Source organism: Pholcus phalangioides, unplaced genomic scaffold (assembly GCF_987345545.1).
Source record: "Pholcus phalangioides strain wild (caught in Gottingen) unplaced genomic scaffold, Ppha-v1.0 ptg000021l_1, whole genome shotgun sequence".
In the NCBI taxonomy this organism is placed as follows: Eukaryota; Metazoa; Arthropoda; class Arachnida; order Araneae; family Pholcidae; genus Pholcus; species Pholcus phalangioides.
The window spans coordinates 1,300,803-1,325,126 of record NW_028301614.1 but is presented as its reverse complement, the minus strand read 5'-3'; positions in this window follow the sequence as shown (position 1 = coordinate 1,325,126).

The following is a 24,324-nucleotide window of genomic DNA, read 5'->3' as shown; positions in this document are numbered from 1 at the left end:
ATAATTTCAGAATTACTCAAAAATCATTCCAGAATTATTGAAATAAATAATTTCAGAATTACTCAAAAACAATTTCAGAATTACTAAAAAATAATTTCAAAATTACTCAAAAATAATAATTTCAGAATTCATAAAAGAAATGATTGATCGAAAATTTATTTCAGATATTATTTTTGAGAATAAATTGAAGTCGACAATAATTTGAGCCCCGTGTTTAAATCGGGTCCTGATGACCGATGCGTAAACACGCCAATGTAAATTACATAAAGTTCTTATGAGTCTTGATATCATCTTACAATTGTAAGTAGCACAGTATGGCTTGGTGGCCCACGGACTCCACAGAAAGTTGCAATTTACCCGGTAGTTTAACTTTGCGGTCCCGTTGAGCCACAAGTTAAATTGCCGGAGAAACTGCAACTTTCTGTGCTCAGCTACAAATAGACAGTACTACACGGCAAGTCCTTGCGATATACTAAAACTAGGCCCCTTTCAGCCGATCGAAACCATAAGAACGTGACCAATATCACGCTTGATATTAGCGCGTTCCTCTACGAATATTTCATTTCGTACTTACTATACTATACAGACAATTTCGCTGATAAATCTAGGACCAGTCTTGAATTTAGAGCCAAATTTCAGATCGCACATTTCGCGGTCGGCTAAAAAACTAGTTCACAAGAGCCTATGAACAGGAGAACCGTTCGGGACAAAATTAAAGGTATTTTATTCAGGAACCCTCACAGGGTATGTCCGCACGCATAGGTAGACATGCGACTGGTCTATAGATATTAGTGCAACGAATAATCGGGTGTTCTGCAACTTGTCATTGACCAAAATCGCAGATCTGTATTTTGGATGCGAAACTTGAGACAAGTTGCTCAATACTTTGTTGGTGTGAACGCGTGGCAAATTCGAAAGAGCGTCTTGTGATTTTGTCTATGAGTGTGAACGTAGCTTGTCAAACCAGATGGACTTCGGATCCAAAAGGAATTATAAGTGCGATCGGCCCCCGCCACAGAGTTATAATAGTATATATCTTTAGTCTATGGCCCCCGCTCAATTGGGTAAGAGATACTCCGCTTATATACGAATAAAATGCTCTGGAATCAAACTTTTTCCCCGCACAGACGATGTTAAAGTTCCCACTTGTGATGTAATAATTCCGAAAACTTCACCTCTTGAATGGAGGGATGATGGTCCTTTCTGAGTGTCTGCTTTGCTAATAGCCTCTTAATCACATTTGTGCCGATTCAAAAACATCAGTAAGCTAAGCAAGACCTTTTTGCAAGGAGGGTCTTTTATAAGGAGGATATAAAATAGAAAATACTTTTTAAATTTCCTAGTACACTTTTCGGGCCAGAATAATACAGTGGACTCAGTTTATATATGTAAATCCAGTTAGATAAAGGGTCTTTAACCCATGGCCCGCGGAACAAATGTGGCTCTCCGAGCTTTTTTTCTGTGGCCGTCTGACCATATTTAGAAAATAGCTACTTTAAATGGGAAAACGAATGAATGCCAATAAAGAAAAACAGTTCATTAAAGAGCTCTGTGAGACACTTTCCGAATTTTTAGTAATGTTGTGCATTTGATACATTGAAAGGACCGTCATAACGAATTGTAATCGCGGCAAAATATTTTTTGAGACCTATGATTTCATATAAGCTTCATATTTCGCGAGATCAAATTTGTCATCCAAAAGGTATACATCATTACAGAAATGCTAAAAAACACCTTGATGAAAGAAATAATTTTAGAATTATTGAAAAAATAATAATTTCATGATTGGTGAAAATCTCTAAATTAATGAAAAAATTTTTACAGAATTTACCGAAACAAAATAATTGCAGAACTACTGATAGAGAAAATTTCTGAATTATTGAGTGTGATTTTGGAATTGTGTGTGTGTGTATTAAGAACTATTTTCAGAATTATCAAGAGTAATTTTCAGAATTGATAATATTAATAACTCATGAAAAAAAAAGAATTTTTTAAAGAAATAATTTTATAATTAATGGAAAAGAGTAATTTCAGAATTATCGGGCAAATATCGGATTTTGTAAAAGAAATAATTTATTCAAAGAATTACTTTTAGTGAAAGGAATTTATTTGGAAAAAATTAATGAAATAAATAAATCCAGAGTTTGTGAGTGCATATCATTATCAAAGTGTTCAATATATAGTTTCGAGGAACCTTGTTTAATAACCGAGAATACCATGGTATGAGTTGGCGGAGACCTTGTTTAATAACCGAGAATATGTCTCAAAGGTTGAAAGCCTCTGAATTATGTATAGATGGTAAAAAAAGCGACCTTCGCAAATTATAATTAAATATTATGATGTACACATTAACTGTAAATGTATATTAACCACTATGTACATTAATATTTTTAACAGATTTAATATTTAAAATTATAAAAAATATGTTACGGTAGTTTATGAACTTATAAAAACCTAGACTAAAAGAATAATGTTTGTGCCTAGAATCATCCGAACTGTACCTTTTCAGTGAATTTAATTATTTGAACTTATTTTTATTCACTGTTGAGCCTATAGAGAGCGCTAACTGTCTCAATAGACGAAAAAACAAAAGAAATTGCAAAAATGTCATGGCTTTATGCAGAATTAGAAAAAAATTTGCGAAAATAGAGGATTTTTGAGTTTGTGCCACAAATGAAAGGTTTCGGATGCAATAAAAAAAAAATAAAAAAGTGCAACATGGAAACAGATATTTTCTGGATTTTAAGCCGAGCTGAACTTGGTAGTCGTCATATGGTCCCCGCCGGGACTCGAACCCAGCCCTTTTTCGAGTTCACCTCGACATAAAATCCAGTAGATATCTGTTTCTTTGATATATTGGTGTGAGGAAAAAGCTATCCATCTCTATCTCTACTGGCCCACCTGGGGCCCAGCCCATTTACTGAACTTGAAAGAGGATACTAATGCCGCTACTTAGGCGCCTCCTGCCACAGTGCGTGAAATAAGGAAGGCACAGTTGTGTCTCCAGTGGTGTAGATGGTGCCCGAGTGTTGCAACAGTAAGATGCTCATCCATGAAGGTTACCATCAAGGTCCACGGGTTCAGATCCGGGAGGAACATAAGAAACAAGTTCCTACCTACCAAGAAAACAATTACCTACAATTAGCTAAACAACTTACTAAAACAATTACCTACCGAGCGTGGGGCGAACACCTACAGATGGCACCTTCGTTTCCCCACTCAACTCCACTGCATGGAAATTGCCGTATGGGGATATATGACCGGAGATGGTGTACGGCAAAGTGGTGGCATGCTTGCTCGGAATGCGAGAAAGGCCTGGGTTCGAGTCACGGCGGCAACCAGATTTTCGTCCTCGGCATAAAAACCAGAAAATACGTTTCCTTGATATATTGGGCTGAAAAAAAAGTCATTTATCTCTAAGAAAAGAGTTTCACATAAGACGGGGAGGGGGCAATTGCCCCATGCGGTAAAATTTAGGGAGGGGAATTTTAGGTGGGAACAAAGAACACCGCTATAATCGAATTTTAAAGTTACGGGGGCGGCAAAAATCCTAGCTATGGTCCTGTCATGAGCTCAGGTGGCAATCATTAAGAAATATGTGGTTCCCAACTTCAAGGCGCAAATGCGAGCCGATCTCCCCTTTAAAAAGTCTCGCCACAGAGAGCAACAGTCCTACAACGATAAATCATTCAATCATAACACTTCACTCATAGTTAGAAAAACTGGTGGCAGATGGCAACACTACACATAACAAGCATTACAGAGAAACAAAAAAACTTCACGTCAGGTTTCACTACATGTACACGCACATTCCCGCATGTACCGATTCGTTGGGGGTTAGGGTTTCCGCGGGGCGGGGTGCATGTATGGTGTAGCAGTAGTAGGTAGGGCCTCCAAAAATTGGCTCGGGGATCCATGATGTTCTTAAGTCAGCCACCTCGTTGGGCAATTTGCCTGTTGTGGCGTGGTATTTGTATTTGTATTTGTATATTCTGTTGAAATCGAAGAAGATTGGTAAAGGAACGGACGCCTGATCAAAAAACGGAAGAAAAAAAATCTAATTTCGATGGCAAAAGCGGTGAAAAATTTCCAAAGATCGTGAAAAATTTGAAACTTTTTAACATTTTTCTGCTTACTGAGCTGTGCCAATTAAGACAATTGCTAGAACTCTTGGGATAACAGAAACTGTTATTTATGGACTCAAAGATTTTCAGATGGAAGATATACCAAGAACGAAAGACTGAACATATCATGCGGAGAGCACATTCGCCCGAACTGGGGGAGGTTGGTGGTTCGATTCCCCACAGGAGGCATGGGAATTTTCTTCATGAACGTAATCTCCGATCGGTATTCAATATTTCGTGGGCGATATAAGATACTCGCCTAAAGTACCAAAGGATGTTTAGAGGTGTCGCGAATTCGATACCCGGTTCGTCCTTGTCAGAAAACTTTTATGATACAGGGGTGTAACAGAAACGGCGGCATGACAATAGAAACACACATTGCTACCGCATATGGAGTCCCACATCAAGGGGTTAGCACTAACCTCTCGGTGAGTATAACAAAAGGCTGTCGTTCCGATTCGGCAATAAATTGTAGGGCCTGGTCTAATTAACCCTCGTGCGCAGAAAATTACCATGGTGCGACGAAACTGAACTGATCCAATCTTCCGCTGTTCATCCATACACCGAAAGCGACCCCGTGTACTCCTCTGGGAAAGGGGGCGCTGTCGAAGCGTCTTTGGTTAAAACCAGAGGAGGCTTTGTCCCAACTTAATTTTGCTGACTAGTTGGAGGAAGAGGGTTAAGGTAAAAAATTACCAAAACTCTGTTCACGTAATACGTGAACGGTCTCTGATTCCAGAAGCTTTAATATTGATCCTTCATCAGTTTCTGCAGCACATTGCCGGAGATGCCCCGGACAACCCCTGGGGGCCGAAGTGCTTACGTTGCTTCATGCGACAGAGACTGGGTGTCTCGCGGTTTCTCCAGTTTCTACAGCACAAAGTACAGGTTGTCTCATAAATTCATAAATTCATAAATATTTTAAAAATCACAAAAAAAGAATGAATCTATATGTATTTGAATGAGGTGTGCGAAAAAATTATTCTCACAGAAGAGGATTTATTCTTGGTATAGGAAAAACAATTAGTTTAAATTTTTAGTCGATAGAAGGTGCTGCACTGAGGCAAATCAGGAGTGATTGGACCTGTGAACCTTTCTTCAATATCTTCCGTGTCCGAAACGTTCGTAACGCTTTAGTCGGGGAATCGTAGCTGAGTAAAACAAACTTCTACGATAGTGCTTTTATCCACCAACATCATAATGAAAACTTTATGTAAACGCCAATAACAGAGTGAATTTCAAAAATGAGCTGTTAATCGTACTCAGCATTTTATAGGACTTTGATTTGCATATTTCCAGTGATTTTCTTTTGTGCAGCTCCTTCTGTCGACAAACATTGGAACTAATTTTTTTTTCTGTATAATAAAAAACTCCCTCTTCGTGAGAATTAACTTTTTTTCGCAAACCGCATTCAAATAACGTTATGCAAATTTATTCCAATTTTTTATGAATTTTTAAACTATTTACGAATTTATGAGACACCCTGTGTAATAAGGGTGACCAACCTTTTGGAAAGTGTGGGCCACTTCATTGGTATGGAAACGTGTCGCGGGCCACTCAAGTGATCTGAAACCGTGCAGTCGCAGATCACTAGAGTGATATGGGAATGTGCCGCGGGTGGTTTGAATGATCTAGAACTATAGCCGGAACTGCTTGAATAATCTGTAAACATGCCGTGGGTCACTTAAATGATCTGTAAATTTGCCACGTTGCGCTTAAATGCTTTAGAACTGTGCCGCGGGTAACTGGAGTGATCTGAAGAAGTTTCGCAGATACAGTAGGTGATGTGAAAATCACCTCGGGGCACTTAAGTGATTTGGTAATTTCCCATTAAGCGATGTGGAACATCAACGCGGGGCACTTGAGTGATTTGATATATAATGTGACACTTAGTTCATTTTCACAAAATTGAGGTCTCGGGCCACATCAGACTACTTCGAGAGCAAAACTTGTCCCGCGGGTCATGGGTTGAGCATATATGATGTATACTAACGGTGTGAAACGGATATTGGATTGTTTGTTCCCCGCTTAATCGGATATTATATGCTTGCTGGAATCGTTCCTATCCATTTAACCAGGCCGATTACAATTCCCAAAACCTTCACGCGTAATGACATTTCTCTCACCTAATACTTCTTCATACTAATTTAATTCTCATACACCTCACGATATACGTCCATAAATTCATGGCGTAGGTAGAAACGACAGCATCTTTTTTTCTCCTGCTCGCTGTTTGCTACAGGAGGAAACGAATGGCAGCCAGCCTCGATGTTTTTATCAGTAGTCAGAGCAGACTGATGAATGGCATCGAGATTGACAGGTTCTGGAGACAAGGTCTGAGAATAAAATAAGAAAAAAAAAAACCCTCTTCCTGTGCTGTCGTAACTGGAAATCCATTAAGGTTACGACGTTCCTTGCAGAGCCCGTGGATGTCGAGGCAAGAAAATACTTCTTCAAGATACGTACCCATATACGTACGACAACGCTAAAGATGATGATAATAATAATGAAGGAGAGAGAGAGAGAGCAGCATGAGATGTGTGTGCAGGGGAGGCCATAGAAATGCCAAGAGAATCAATCAAAATGACGTAACCATCTGTTTATATGACGACGAAGATGATGCAACGAGACGAGATAGATGTACAAAGAGAGAAAAAAAAAGGGCCATTGTCGACATTTAACAGATGAAAAAAAATACTCGGAATGAATACGCGTATACGAGCGTATATATAGGTGAATCGCTATTTTACGAACGGCCATTGTTCTCCTCTCGAAGACATCAATAAGAACATCTGTTAAATTGTCAGATGCGACGAGATTCGTCCTATTTTTACACATAAAAATTTCTCATCTGACATGAAACAGGTGATTTCTGTACGTGATATTTACACCACGTAATGCATCATTGTCATCGTTGTGAACGGGCAGAGACGAATTTTCGTGAGATTTTTTTCCTCAAGGAAAAGTGACGGTTACATCTTATCAGTGATCCCGAAGAAAAACATTTCATGGAAAAAATTTTAGCAACATTAAAATTCTAAGAAGAATTCTATCAATTTTTTTAACCACTGTTTTATCAGTTCGAAATAATATTATATTATTTACAAATTCAAACAAACATATATGCCATTGTATCTGACAATTTTTAAACGACTAAAACGATTTTGAATAATTTCTTTCATGTTTGGCATTTCGTTTGTAAAAGATGGCTTTTGTGAATTAAAATATTCATTTGTATGTATTCCAAAAGAGTTCTAGAATAACGTTCCAATATTGCATTGTTAAAAATTGTATATTTAACTCTGTTGCACCGTTCCTGTGCCCTGCTGCACATCTGTTAAATCGAGGGTGGTAAACCTTCAGAAGAGTGCAGGCCACTTCACTGATTTGAAACGTGCCGCAAGCGCCATTAAAATGATCTATAAATATGTCGTAGGCAGCTCAAGTGCTGTGGAACTATGCCGTAGGCCACTTAAGTGATCTAGGAATGAGCCTTAGTCCCCTAGAGTGATCTAGAACTGTGCCATACGTCACTAAAGCGATCTGTAAATATGTCACGGGTCACATAAATTATCTATAAATGTTCAGCGGGCCACTTGAGTGCTATGGAACTGTGCCACGGGTCACTCAGGTGAGCTCTAAATAGAACAAGATTCCCTATAGTGATCTGTAAATGTGTCCGGTTGGTTCACTTTTACAAAACTGGATTTGAGATTACGAGCCACATCAAATGACTATGATGCCTCGGATTGAACATATATGTGTAAAATTGTCAGATGCGACGAGATTCGTCTTATTTTTACACATAAAACTCTAATGTGACATGAGACGGGTGATTTCTGTACGTGATATTTTACACCATGTAATGTATCACTAGGAAACGGGCAGAGACGAATTTTCGCGAGACTTCTCTTCAAGAAAAAAATAACGCGGTTACATCTTATCAAAGATCCTGAAGAGATAAACATTTCACGGAAAACTTTTTAGCAACATTGAAATTCTAAGAAGAATTCTATCAATTTTAACTATTTTTTATCCATTCAAAATAATATTATTTACCGATGCAAATTCAAACTAACCTGTATGTTATAGATGTAGGAAATTTCCAGAAATTTTTTAAATTACTAAAACGTTTTTAATGATTTGTATCATGTTTCCCATTTCGTTTGTAAATGGTCTATAATTTTTCTTTTATAAATTAGAAAATTGTGTGGTTCGTATTATTCCAAAAAAAAAAAAAAAATTCTAAAAAATCATTCATACATTCATATTATCTAGTTATAAAAAAAAGTGCATTTAAAACTGCTGCACATCTATTAAATTTCCAGATCCTACGAGATTCGTTCTAATTTTTACACATAAAAATCCTCATCTGACACACGGGTGATTTCTTTCTGTACTGTTATTTACCCCATGTAAGCAATCATCATCAATTTCAGCGGTAGTTGGCAATTTTACTTGCGTTTTTGCTGTAGTTGGCAACTTTGCTTGAATTTGAAAGTTTCCGGATGTATTTAACAACTTAACTCGCATTTGACAATTTTTTTGACGATAATTTGTGATATCCCGTATAGATCCCTATATTCTGTTTCCCGTATTATCAGGAAGGAAATACGCTAAGCCTAGGTATTTATTGTGTTGTGTGAATTCATATTTTTTTACCTAAACATGTTTGGCGGGCCGTAGTTTGCCCCCCCCTCATCACTACATTAGGGTACTACTGTATACTACATCTAGTTCTTGTGTGTGTGAGTCCATCTTACATTAATAAATTTCGCAGTATGACTTGGTGGCCCGCGGGCTTCACAAGTTTAAATTTGACATGCAATATGCAAAGATTGGAAACCCCTGCTTTATGTAGACGCGGACAAATTTTCAAAAATACACGTCATAAATGAAAAATTTCGAAAAAAATACATTTCTTGTAAGAAATCTAAAAAAAAACCGGATATAGCAATGAGATTGACGGCGGATAACATCATTTCCGTCAATCATCCTACGTTATAAGAGACATGATTGAAAACGGGATGCGTGACGTATTATTACTACTACTATTATTATTATTATTTTTAAGAAAAGTTATAATACATATAATAACGTTTAAGAAGAAGAAACGCTTACGAAACGCGGGCGTCTTCTCTAAAAGTTTTTAGTCACGCTCTCAACAGGTTAATAAAAGAAAAGATAGAGTCAAAGTCAGTCAGTCCTTATTACGGAATCATCATTAATCTCCGGTATGTCCTACGGGAAGGTTGATAATATTACAAGATGGCGTATCACTCGTATAATCATATAAGAAGACTTCTGCCTACGCTTCTTTTTTTTTTTTTTTTTTTGTTAGTGTATGAATAAGAAGGACCACGATTCTTCGTGATGTGTCTCTTTTGACTCTGTGGTCTGCCCACCTGGTGTACATGCGATGAATACTTACCTGACCAAGATATTGACGAACCAATGGTGAGGTCGCTAACCTTGAACGTCTCTTCAAATAAATGATTGTTTTTTGTTTTAGCCTCTTGTTCTTGTTTTACAGATGTTACACCTTTCCGGTTGGTACGGAAAAAAAAACATGTATCGTGTAATACCAAAAGCACGATACTCTTACATGACTTTACACACATTGAGTTAGTTTATTACGTGGTAAGTTAGAATTGTCCTCTCAATTTACTAATGTGGATAATTTCGGTCTGCGCACAATTCAGATAGACCAAAGTACCGAAATTTCAAAACTACTGCAATTATGTCGGACTTAAATCTCGACAAACAGCTCATATCCAGACAGAAATCTGATCTTGATAGACACGAATCTTAAATATCTTGACCACCGAAGTTTTGACTCCAAGACAGAACACGATCCTCACTTTGCCCCTAAACAAAATCTTGTCAGATCAAAATCTCGCAAACCAAAATCCCGATAAAAATCTGAAACCCAGCAACCCTATAAATCCCAACAATAGGTCAAAATCCCAGCAGCCGAAATCTTGATAGACTAAAATCCCGACAAAAAATCCAAAATATCGCTGACAAAAGTAACAGCTAAAAAGTATTAAGCTAAAATCCCAGAGATCAAAATTCCGACATCCGAAATCTTAACAACGAATTCCATTTTTTTCCTGACAAGAAACTGAAATATCGCATACCAAAATACCGTCATCAAGCAACATCTAATACACTTAGATCAAAGATTCTCAACCTTTTAGGGAGTACGGGTGACTTCATTGGCTTGAAAAGATGTCGTGGCCATTTAAGTGATCTGAAACAGAACCCCAGGTCGCTCAAGTGATTTGTAAATGTATCGCGAGTCACTCAAGTGATTTGTAAATGTACCGCGAGTTACTTAAATGATCTGGGAATGTGCCGCTGTCCACTTAATCGATCTGGAAATATGCTGCTGACCACTTAAGTTATGTGGAACTGCACAGCGAGTAACTTAATTGATTTGGTAATGTGCCGCTTAGCTCAATTTTACAAAATTAGGTTTGAGGTCATCGCAGGACTGTCTTAAGAGCATCATGGGCCCCCGAGCCAAGTGGCTTTTCTGAGGCCCTACCTTGTAAATTCTAGAAAATTTCAACCAGATTTTATTGTTGTGAGGCCCCCTCTTTTCTTGGGGCCCCGGGCCGTGCCCGGGTGGGCCCATGCCTTAAGACTGCACTGGGTCACCGGCCACATCAGATGACTCCAAGTGCTACATTTGGCCCGCGAGTCATTGGTTGAGCATGTATGATTTAGATCATAGTTCATTTCCAAACTTTGTTCCATTGCTCCCTTCTTCATAATTTTTTTCCCATCGCCCCCCGACTCAAACGAACCCATTGATGCTATGTTATACTCGTAGCTTCTATCACCTCTTCCCTGGACCGTTCCATCACCCACCAGGGGCGATATTGCCCACTTTGGGAAACACTGATTTAGATAAATCCAAAATGACTGATTACTTCGAATTAAAATTAATTAAGAGAAAAATATAAATTACACGAAAACAATATCATTTACTGTTTGAATATAAGAAAAGAGGACCAGAAAGAAACGGTTTCTTTGTTTCTTTACTGGTGAAAAGAAATGGTTCTCTGGTGACATCGGGAAATCGAATTAAGGTTTCGAACCACGTGCGGGGCGTTCATCCTCAAACAAACGTCGTGCGCACGCGCTGGTGACTGATTGTAACGTGCAAGTGCTTGACGTGACTCCTTCCACAATCACATCCATTTTCGAAATCTCTTTTCTTTTCCACGTTCTTGTTGATCTCATCGCGAATTCCAGTTTCCCAAACTCGAAGTGCACACTTTAACACTCGAGGCGATACATCACAGTTGTTTCCTTCGATCTTCGAGAATAAATTACCCGGATTCTTCGTTTCTTATTTGTTGTATTTCCACTTTGAACTCATGCCATCAACTCAGAAATCGTCATCGAAAATAAGAAACATCGTGTACAAAATTACGAACATCATTTGTATAGAGCAGGGGGTACACAACCTCCGGCCGCGGGCCGAATTTGGCCGGCCAAGGGGTTCCATCCGGCCCGCAAAAATTATTCTAGTAGAAATTTAGCAACACGCACAATACGATAAATACATTGGCTGACTGTATTCCGTTCATAAAAAATGCGGGCTATCGCCAAAACACGTATCAATGCAAGAAAAGTTGCCAAAATATTTGTCAAAGGCAAGTAAGTTGCTAGTTACATCCTGGAAATTGCCAAAGGCAAGAAAAGTATTCAGTTACAGCCAAAAATCTGCCAAAGGCAAGCAAAGTTGTCAATTACATTAAAAAAAAAGTTGCTAAAGGTAGATAAGTTTTCCAGTTACAGCCAAAAACCATTGTCAACGTAAAGTAAAGTTGTCATTTACACCCAAAATATTTGTCAAAAGCAAGTGAAGTCAACAGTTACATCAAGAAACTATTGTCAAAGGCATATAAAGTTTCCGGTTGCAGCCGAAAAAATTATCAAAAGCAAGTGTAGTTGCCAGTTACAGCTGAAAAGCATTGTCAAAGCCAAGTGAAGTAACTAGCTATCGTTAAAATTGTTGAAAAGTTGACAATCGCGGAAAATGATGGATAATTCAAGTCAATATGTAATTCGCCAAAAAACTCATGTTTGACAAATATGTGAGATGAATACGTGTATTTATAAATGACTATCATTAATTATTATAATTTTAGTGATAATTATCATCATATAGTCATGAAAATTATCTTAATTCTTCATTTCAAAAATTCAATTGGCGCTTTTTGAAAATAAATGGAAAAACAACATATTTTGTAAAAAAAAGTTGGGACGGCCAAAATTACGGGAATGTCCCGTAAACAAAAGTGCTATGGCCACCCTTTCTGGCCCTCAAACGACAGAAATTCCGCATATCTGGCCCGAGGACTCTAAAGGTTGTTGCGCACCCCTGATACATAGAGTATAACACCTAAACGCTAACGAGCATAAAACGTAACAAACAAACGCACTACGTATCCGTACGTTGAAAGGTTTATTACATCAAAGTAAATGTCGACTATGTTGTAGCCATTGCATGCAATGCATTGCACACGTAATACTCGACGAACTGAGTCGATGCTTCATTATACAGGTCACATGATGAGGGTCGAGCCATAAAACAGATACTACTACTACTACTACCATGAAGCCATCGCTTGATTATGTAGGCATGTTGGCTGGTGTTGCTCTCCTATATAGCGACATTAAATCAAGTTTCAATTTCGGCTGCTAAACGCAAACGGTCTGTAATTTCCATAAATCAAGTTGCAGCCTCTATGTTATGCTATACGAGAGAGAAGGGTGAGAGGAAATGATGTGATCGATATTGAAGAGGCCGTTGGGCTACTGCCTGCTCATAGACATACGCATAATACCCACGACATATCTCTACAGTTTATACATTATCCTAATAAGCCGCTTCGCTGTTTATTGCGACAGGTATTAGGAAGTGGGAAGTTCAACGTGTTGTGTGTGCGTATAGTCAATAACGACAACGTATAGCGTTTACTATAAGGAAAATCCTCGTGGAAATCTCGAAAACAACGTGTTAATTGAATGATTTTTTTGTGTGAATTGGGTCATGACTTTTTAAGAGCTTATTTACCAGTTGAAAATTTCAGTGATCCTTTAACCCAGAAGTGTCAGCGCTCGAGGCGGTATTCGCAGGTGTCACGGGTAACTATATCTACGTAATCGATTATGATCACTTTACTCAATTGGCAGACATCTTGCTTTGCTGGTGTGGACTTTCCCAAGGAGATAGACCTCTGCGTTTATCGTTGATCGTGGATTTCAACTGTAATTATACATAATATTATAATATAATACATAATATAATAATATTAATTATAATTATATAATATTACTATTGTACAAGTGTCCACTGGTCTCCATCTTTTTTCGAGTCCTGTAACTGGAGGCGCATTTATGGTTTTGCCACCTGTGGGCTACATTAATTTTTCCTCCTTTCCCCTATTCTAATCTAATTTTATTGACTATTATTTCCTCAAATTTACCACCCTTTGCTTCCCCCCCCCCCTCCTCCTCCTCCTGCAAGTTCACCTGTATTTCTAAGTCTCTTTTGGTCATTCCCATGCTATGCTTGCACACGCTCTCAGTGGTTCTCACCCTGGAGACATATGGTCTCCCTTGCGGTCCTGGGATATTCTAGGGGGGGGGGGGGGTCCACGGGAGAAAATCAGAAGAAAGGTGATCCACGACAGGTGGTGAAGGGAGTCATAAAGAGCTGTGAAGAGAAAAGCTTTAAAGAGTGAAACATGGTTGAAAAATATTACTACTCTCAGAATTCATCAGATCCGTCCATAGAACCAGGGCCATCTTAATTCTTGTGTCTATGTGGGCATGACCCGGGTCTTCATGTCTTTAACGGAGGGAGGGAGACTGCACTGTATGGGATCTGGTGCTATGATTTTTATATATAAGCTGTTACTTCCAGCTAAGTATGGAGGACCGCCAGAGCAACGGTTGATGTGTTGGGAGGGTCCGTACTGTATTTTACACAGACCGTTTTTTAACATATAATTTGACTCCTGAGAGAGATGATAATCCACCATTTGAATCCGTGCCTAGCCAGGATTCCAGAGATTGATCTGATTTATTAAACTTTCATTCACAATAAAGGAATAGAAAGTATCTCACTCGTGGATGAGGGTAGAGGGGGGCCACGAGAAAAAAATGTGATCCATACGGGGCCATGAGCTGAAAAAAGTTAAGAAACACTGCTCTAGATCACTCTTTTTGTAACTCACATGCTTTCACACTCTCTAGGTCACTCTTTCAGTCACTCACTGACGTATTTCCTTACTATCTCGGCAGAGGTGGATTTATTTAGGGGGGGTTACACAAATTTTGCTACCAAATTTTACCTTTTCTCATTTTTCTAATTTTCTTGGCCTCTCATTTCTCAAATTTGTCACTCAGGGCTACAGCCCTTCTAAGCTGTCCTGCAAATACGTCACTGCTTGTAACTCGTGATCATGGTTTATGTGCATAATAATATGAATAGCTAGCTCTCTCAAATGCAACTCTAATGCAGTCAAATTCCGTTTTAACGAATACCGTTATAGCGAAAATCTCGTGTTAACGAACACTTTTCTAATCCTCCAGATAAGTTTACATAGGAAAATATGCAAAGACCTGGAATTCCTTTATAACGAAATTTTTCATTATAACGCAGTGATTTCTCCGGTCTCTTGGAGTTCGTTATAACGGGATTCGGTTGTAGCAGCTCGAACTGAAATCTTAACTGATCCCAGTAATACTTGAATATCCGTCGTTAATCTCGATCCTTGAACAATGCAATGAGATGCACAGGTTGTTTCGCCATAATTGAACGAAAGGAATACAAAAATTCTATGGTTCATTTTAAAATTTAACGAAAATATGAAAAATGATCAGCAAAGAGAACGGAATTTATGTGGATAGTTGAGCCCCCCCCCTCAAAAATCATTATTGGGAGAAATACAAAAATTAAAAATTGTATGCGACCCTCAATCTAAAATATGTCAATTAGTAAATTTTGTGCCCTTCTCTATGAAACTCAAAGAAATGTACCCCGTAAAATTTGGATCGAAATTCACCAAGATATTACAGTTTTTCTCATCTAACGGTATTCGGGGTACAAACCAATACATGAAAAAGGGAAACACACAAATGATTACAGTCGACTCCCGTTATAACGAACACCAAGAGACCGTAGATATCACTTCGTTATAACGAAATTTCGTTATAAAGGAATTTCAGGTTGTTTAAAAATGTAAACTTATCCGGGGGATTAGAAAAGCGTTCATTAAAACGAAAATTCCGCTATAACGGTATTCGACTGTATTATTTTTATACGGAAAATTATAGTCCAGAATTTTCATAAACATAAATTCACTGAATCGACTTGGAAAATATTTCCTTCAAAAGTGACAGAAAAAAGTTTTGACTATTAATATCTCGACGAATTTTGATCCAAATTTTACGGGATAAATTTCTTTTAGTTTCATAGAGAAAGGAGTCAAATTTACTAATTTAATTTTTTTTTTTAGATTGGGGGCTGTACACAAATTTTAATTTTTGTATTTCACCCCATAACGATTTTTCGAGGTTCAAAGTATCACAGATAAATTTCGTTCTCTTTGCTGATCATTTTCCATATTTCTTTTAAATTTCAAAATGAACCATAGAATTCCTTCCGGCCAATTATGGTGAAATAGCCTGTATTAATTTGGCAAATCTGACACATGATTATTCATCTCGAAATTTAGAAATAGGACATGATGATCGAGCCATTCTTGGTTTTTTCGCTAAGCACGGGAATGCTCGTGAGCATTAGGCTGAAGATGGACATAGAGTAGTATCAAAACAATTAACGAGTGAACCAATGTGGGGCCCCGGAGAAGGGGGAGGTTTAAAAATTTTTAAACTCATTAAAACACCTTTTTATTATGCATATGGATTTTCTACTTTTTATTTTATTTTATTTATTTATTTTTTTAATTTTTGATCTTCTGGAACGGTTTAGCGCAGGCATCTTCGACCCGCTACTCGCGAGCACCACGATGCTCACTAAAGCACTCAGAGTGCTAGATGCTCGGGCCCGGACAATCATCAACAATCAGAAATCATCAACATTCCAAATGAACACCTTGTGTTAATTGCATTCAAGAACTGTAATCATCCTGATTTCGTGCATTCGTATGTCAAACTTGCCGTAAGGGTGTGCTTCTTTCGATGATGAGCACTGGCAGTGCTCGCGAACTAGAAAAAGGTTGAAGACGTTTACTACATTTTGAAAATCCTCTTTATTATAAAACTCAGAGAAAGTAATTATTTATGCAGCCGAGGCCGGATTCTGGCATGAATGGACCCTGGGCAATGCTGGAATTGGGAGGGGGGGGGGGCTGCTTAATAATAAGATTAAAGATGTTGGGGCCTTGGAGCCTTACTTGCCCATTCGGAATTCAAGCCCTAAATGTTACTTGACTTAGTCTAAGCCAACCTATATTATATTCCACAGATTCATTCCAGTGCCCCCCCCCCCCGTCCACTCACAAGGGGCGGCGATATCGTCCATTGCCATAGGGAAGACGATTCCATTGGAATCATATTTGTTAACTAATCATTTGAAAATATTTTTCAGCACTAGTCACTGCTAGGCAAACCTACGTTATCTACAGCTTCTACCCGACTGGTCCGTTCCTGTTCCCTCCAAGGGGCGATATCGCCCAATGTCGTAGAGAAGAGATGGTTTCTCCTTGAGATCATAATTGCATAAATCCAACAGGAAAATGTTTTCAGCGCTTCCAACTGCTAAGCCAGCCTATATTGCACGTGTAGTTTATACAACTACCACTCACCCGTTCCATGTCATCTCCCAAGGGGCAATATCGCCCACTGCCACGGGCAAGACGGTTCTCTTGAAATCGTATTTGGTAATACTAATCATATGAAAATTTTGAATATCTTATATGGACGAAAGAAGATGAACTTCATGGCACAAGATACATAGCGAGAGATAATAATAGTCGGGAGAGAAAAACAGGCCAACATCATCATCATCCAGGGCGTTATACTGGGACGCTGGTGATTTATGGCCCTGGCCTGTCGTTCGGCCATAGTTTGTTGTTGGAAAGGTAAAAAAAAAGGCGTCTGCCGCGCGGAGCCGTCCGCTTGACAATGAGGAAGGCGTGATCCACATAGTACCTTATACACAGGTAAGTATTATTCTTCTTGTATGTGTGTGTGTGTGTGTTGTTGTTTCTGAAGGTGTTGAAGAGTGACCTCTAAAGGTAATCACGCCCCCCTTTTACTATGGCATAGACAGATAGATGGACCCGCTTTTATTATCGATGACGGGACCATAACATAAAAAAAAAGGGATGGATGGTAATATCTACTCCAAAACCACTACCACCACCACTATATAGACAAGAAAGATTGTTACAGGTCATAAGAAGGTCTTGTACTTTATACGAACGAGGCCTTCTCTAGCTAGATCCGTATCAGGGCAGGAAAAATATGCAGCCCTTCGTTAAAATGATGATGGTGATCACATGCAGCCAGCTCCAAATATTCGGCTTGTTTCGTGTTGTTTTTCCTTACCTCAACCTCTTGAACGTGGTCTTATGCGTTTGGGTTTTGATGGTGGACGAGATACGAGCGGTCAACGAAAACCGTATCTGGTTTTCTTAGTCGTAATTATGGGTCCGTACCGTAAATATAGACACTGAGGGTGAAGTAATCATCGGGAAATTTGATGAAAGAATCGTCGTAACTGTGTTGAGATCGCGAACGGAGTCACTGAATTGTGTCTCGATTGAGTGGGATGTGACATTTGAGACAATCAAATCGGTTGTGACAATAGGTATCGAGTCAATGAAAAACACACAAATTCTACGGCGTTTTCTTATCGATGATTCTCGATCAGATTGTGGATTTTTTTCATCTACAGTGTCTCCATAATGTGTATTGTAAAAGTAAGGTAATTCTCTCCATGGTATACACGTGTAATAAATAAAATCCATCTACATCTATAGCTTTGACATTCTCACCGTAGAAATCTAAAAATTCTTCATTGCCTCACTCAGCCTTTATCGAGCTAAGTCTGTCGACACGTTTTGGTACCACAGATTATACACGAGATATAATATGACAATATTTTTGTATGAAGCGGCTCGTGTTCGTAATTTTACACATTTTCAATGTTTTCCGGCATTTTTTCAAGCACCCGACATCCACGGGAATCTGAAGTGAACAGCGATGGAAACCAGTTGCAAACTCCGTTTACTGAGACCCAGGAAGGTGTACTAGACCAGAGGGTGCACAATCTTTTCATTTCGCGAGCCAGACTTCTATATACATCGAGTGACCATATGACCCGTATTTTACAGGACCTTATGTAATTTTGGCTATCCCAATTTTTTCATAATACAGTATGTCACATTTTTCCTCTTGTTTTCAACGAAGATTACTTCACTTTTTGGAATCAAGAATTGAGATTATTTTCATGACTTATAAATTAATGCTTTTGACAATTATTGTAAATCCTTCTTATCATGTCCTCTTTTCATGAAAAAGTGATTCACTTTTTTAAACGCAGAAAAATGAATCCACGAAATTAATCTGCCGAATTCAATTGCTAATGCCAAGTTCTATTGCTAAATGCTATTTTTTGAATTTCGCTCATTTCCAAAAACGTCGATTAAAAGAAAGAGAACTTCGAGTTAGGGGAAAATTTCAACATTAAAATACGGGAAAAAGTTCTTGGGCTGAGTGAAAACTTCGACTTGAACAGATGTTCCAGTTATTGGAGTTCGCGCCCGAGTGGCATGGCGGTAAGATGCTCGTCTACCATCGTGAAGGTTGTTGTCAGGGTCCCGGGTTCGAACCCAAGGGAGGATATTGATAAGATATCTTCCCTAACGAACTCGAGGCGACCACCGATAGACAGCGCCTTCACTTCCAACCCATCTCACTAATGGCAGTAAATTGCACTATAGCGATATGACCAGAGTTGGTGTTTGGTGAAGTAGTAGTAGTTATTGGAGTTCTAGTTTTCCCGAATTGACTGTATGTTGAAACACTAACCTATTCTTTTTTGTTATATCAACAACATTTTTTTTCTTAAAAAATAATGTTTCCGGTAAGCAGTATTAAGTACTATGATAAACTTGATAAATTATATTGAGTAAGGTGTTGGGAAACATCAAATCAGAACATAAGAAAACTTTCTTTTCTTTCTAATATCTATCCCTACTAGAAAACATACTGCAGTATTTATCCAATTTCTTTGCAACTATCGGAGCAGACACAATTATTATGACCGGCAAAACGTTGCCCGAAAGATTCCAAGTCGTGAAATTATCTAAAATACAGAACCGAACCTTGAAATAAAATAACCGAAATAAACTAAAACAAAAGGAAAATCCCATCTTATGATAACGGCTAATATTTCTAATGATTTCTTCATGAAAAGACATATATATATAAAAAAAGGATTTTGAACGGGAATGGAATCTTTCCGCTGTATTAAACCTCGGGTCTCTCTCGTGTATGCGATACCTCATAGATACCCGGTACACGTGACTAGATACCCAGAAGAATGCGAGTTAATCGGTGTTTGTGATCGTCGATTCCATCCGCATCTCGAGCCATTTAAATACAACTTGCTGGTGGACAACATCCCGTCAACGTGTTTCCGAACCATTTCACGAGCGATCTCTGGTAAAACAGTCATCCTCCTGCTTTTAACATACACTCAGAGAGAGAAAGAGGGAGAGGGTCGGATGGACGGAATGGACCGTGTCCACGATGCGGTTAATAGCTTTCGCATCAACGAACGCCGTTTTCTTGGCTTCTTCTCCCTTTAGCATTCCGATCCCCTTTTTGGTGTCTATATATTTTTCTCGATCCAGATTTTGTTTGTACTCATTTTATACTTGATATTTTCACAACAGGAATAGCGAAATATTTCATCAGTTTCTTCTGTTGGATCCAGGTTTAACCTAGCAAAGGGTCGAATCCACTATGTACAGTCAAACTTGGTTATGATGACTTCGAAATCAACAGGATATGCTCACTCACCAGGAGATATTTTTCAATCTTACATCTGAAAATTTCTCTGCTTTTTAACATAGAAACGCATAATTTTTCAAATTAGAACAGATAGGGTTTTTGGCTGTTTTTTTCTTTGCATTTAAACCTGGCCAGAATTGCCCTAATTGCATCAGTACCTTCAATAATTTATTCGACATATTTTTATACATTTTCAAAAGATAAGATCGAACTTATCCGAAAATCAAGTTGGAAAATCATTCTATTTTTTCAACGTTGGTGTGAAGTTTTTGAATTGATTATATAGATATTTTATTTTTTATTTATTTATTTATTTTTTTTTTGGTTTTTGAATCGCCATTATGTGTAAATGCTGTGATTATGTGCATACTAATGAATCACGTTTTTTAATTGTACGCAATCCTTGCATGGGTCTGGCCCTATATGCAAATAAAGAGAGTTATTATCGTCATTATTATTATTATTATTATTATGACTTTAGTTGTAACGACACCTCGGCTATAATGTCAAAAATTAGCGGTCGCGGTTGATTCCCATAGAATAGGCGGACAGACATGACCGCTGACCACCCAGAGAGACCACCTAAGCATGGTTTGCGCTCTTTCCCAATGGGACGGACAGTTTCGAAGAACCTGATAATGTCAGACCCGATTATGAAATAAAAACTCTTACCCCAGGAGGCATCATTAACAATTCGCGAGCAGAAATTTAGTGCCAGTGGGGTTCACATTCTTGCGTCAAATTAAAGCACACATAAAACATTCATATGCCGGCCATCTGGAAACGCTGACAAATCATAAAAAAAGCTCCCTCTTTTCAACACAAATATTTTCCACGTAAGTTTATACACACAATATTGCACAACTTTCCAATATTGCATTCATTCACTGGTTGAAAAGTACTGGCACCAATCAGTCCAGCTTGTTACGTTTCAATATGAATTCCCAATTATTGTTATGCTGATATTTTAGTACATATATACTACAAATGTTATATTCCAATTTATATACATTGTAGGCATATATTACTTTGCACCTTGTATATTACTTGTATAATATTTTTTTGAGTATATACAGTATTACTTGTAAGACACATCCCAATCACATTCCCACCAATTCACTCCATATATTGCTGATGAGGATGTATTTATATATCGCTTGATATATTATCTTAAACAATTATTTTAACATCTTGTTTATAGCAGAATTTTCAGAAAAAAAACGTGCATGTATTATAAATTATATTAATATTATATATTATTTCTCATCTGTATTTTCATTTTGCATACATTTTCCATTGTTATAAAATACAAATGTTGTGAAATTGCACACATTATAAAATATACACAATGTAATATGAGATGGGAAAAAAAATAGTGTCAAACTCGATTAATCGAGCCAGAACCCAACTAGCATTCACCAGAAACTATTTCCCATAGAACAGCGTTTCTTCAACTCTTTTGAACCCAAGCACCAGTAAAATGTATGAAACAATTTTACGGACCGCTTGTGTCCCGTATTACGGGACATTCCTGTAATTTTGATTGTTCCAACTTTTTTTTTTTATACATTTGTTTCGTTTTTCCACCGATGCTTTTATTCGAATTTGTAACACTTACTAAAGTCGTGAATACGCAGCTTTTTCATAATAGAGTATATGCATTATATGATAGTTATAGGGCAAAAAATGTATGTGCATTTTACGTATTTGTCCAGTTCAACGTTTTTTCCGCAGTTTTCGGCAATTTTTGATAAAAATTAGTGATTGTGACTACTTCCGGAAACATTTTTTATGACAATTAGTTATGGTTCTGGCCCGTATATTATCCTATTTAAGATCGTATTTTACATATTTTTTTCAATAAAATATGGTCATCTGACCATTTGAATATTTTTTCGGGAAATACACTTCTTTTTACCCTGCCCTTTATTTACCCACCCTACATTCGATTTTATACATAATTCTATAAAATTTAATTTAAGGCAATACATTGAATTTTTTTTTTAAGTTTAGTGATCTTTCTTCCGTATTTACGATCCTATGTTCCTGCATTTTTCTCGATGATGTATAGTGGAACCTAAATATGAAGGTAAAATTTTAATTGAATCGATATAGATATACTATATTACCAATATATCAATATTACAACTGTTAAATAATTTTTCATTCAGTGAGAATTAAATTATCGAGTGTGCCCGCTGTGGCCACTCATCACGGACCATTTTAGATTGAGAAACGTTGCCATTGAAAATAATGCTAAGGAATCTTGCTTATAAAAATCGTGCTTATATAACGTCGATGAAAACGCCTTCGATATAACGACACATTTTTCGTGTCCCTTGCATCTGTTTCTGAAAACTTTTCTTAAAAAATTCCGAAAATTAGAGCTGATAACATTTATAGGGAATGTTTGTATGGTAGTGTGGAGATACATGTATAACGACGGAAAAGAAAGTTCTTATGCGCCCAACGCTCTGACTTGCACATTGATATGACCCGTAAACGGGACATTCACGTATGTTTCAGTAATTTAGCTCTTTCCGACCCTCTTTCCTCTTTTTCCTTTATGAAAATGCCCAATTGTTATTATTTTTTTTAACGAAGCTTATTTTAATTTATAATCTATACCAAAATCATGACAGACAATTTGCATAATTTAGAAATCGTACTATAAGGCATTTGACCGTGCATAGATATTGATCAAAAAAATTTAAATAAAAACATTCATCAAACAAATGTGCCGTGTTGAGTCTTTTTGTTCTCGTGAATAAATTTGCATGATCTGCAGACTTGATGTAGCATCGTACGGGGCCAAGGCTGTTTTATAAGCAATAACGAACAATTTCGCTGACGATTGGTGAAAATCTGAGATTTCCCTTTTTTGACTCCAATTTCCCGTATTTATCTCGGTAAATTATGGTCACTATAATCGTAATGAAATTTCGAATGTATATTATTTGACATTACTGCATCCTATCATATTTTTCACACTTGAGAGGTCATGGTCTTTTTTACATTTGGAAAAAAATGCTCCCTCTGAGGAACCCCCGTATGGCGGATCATTGCCTGGCAGAGATAAGTAACTCGTACTTTGAAGGTCTTTATAACATAAACTTCGGTTATAACAGCAAAATTTCACAGAATCTTGAATCTTTGATGCCGTTATAAACGAATTCGACTGTAAAAAAGGGACAATGTTGTCTCGATGAGTATTAGAAAGAGTTGGGAGAATACACGAAAGCAAGTCGTACTAAGCGGGGAAACGTTGTAAGTGAAAACGTTATAAGAAATTGTTTATCAGCTGTTCAAGGTGCATAAGAAAGTCCTTCCGACCATGTGTGTTTATTTCTGATCATATGTAATAAAATGATTTAATTGGTGGAAAGATAAAACTTCAAAAATTGTGTATAAGACAGTATCTGAAGAACGCCAATCTACACCATTCCCTACTCTATCAAAAAAATTCAATATTTGAGTGAAACTCCTGATTTTTGCTAATTTCCAAATGCTAAAATTATACTAACGCATGACCCACACAGGCCTATGAAAGACCTCAAGTTCATAAGAGACATCATGGCAATGAAATTTTGATTTTCGATAGTAAACATGTCAATTGGTTGGCAAGCACCTGCATTTCAGTAGGTGAAAAGTTGTAAAACATATCTTAAATTAATTATTTAATTTAGTTTTTATTAGAAATTAAAATGTAAGTGCAAAAGAAATCTGGGAAATGCAGTAGGTCCGATTGAATCTAATTTTTAATGTAAATTAAAGTTTAGATCTTAAACAATCAATAAAAATTTCTTCGCCTATGTCTAAAAAATCCAGGAAATAATTAAATCAATATAATAAAAGAAACAAAATAATTAATTTTTAATATTTTTTTTAATGCAAATTAAAAAAGTCTTAAAAATTCGAAAAATAATTGAATCTAATTTTTAATGTTAATCATAATTTAGAGCTTAAAAAATCAAACATAATTTTTAATAAAAGTCAAAATTTATGGTGAAAAAAATCCAAAAAATAATTTCTAACAAAAAATCCATCTTTTTTAAATTAATATTTTTAACTAGATTAAAAATTTGATTAAATTAATTAATTTCCAATTAATGTAAATTAAAATTTAAGT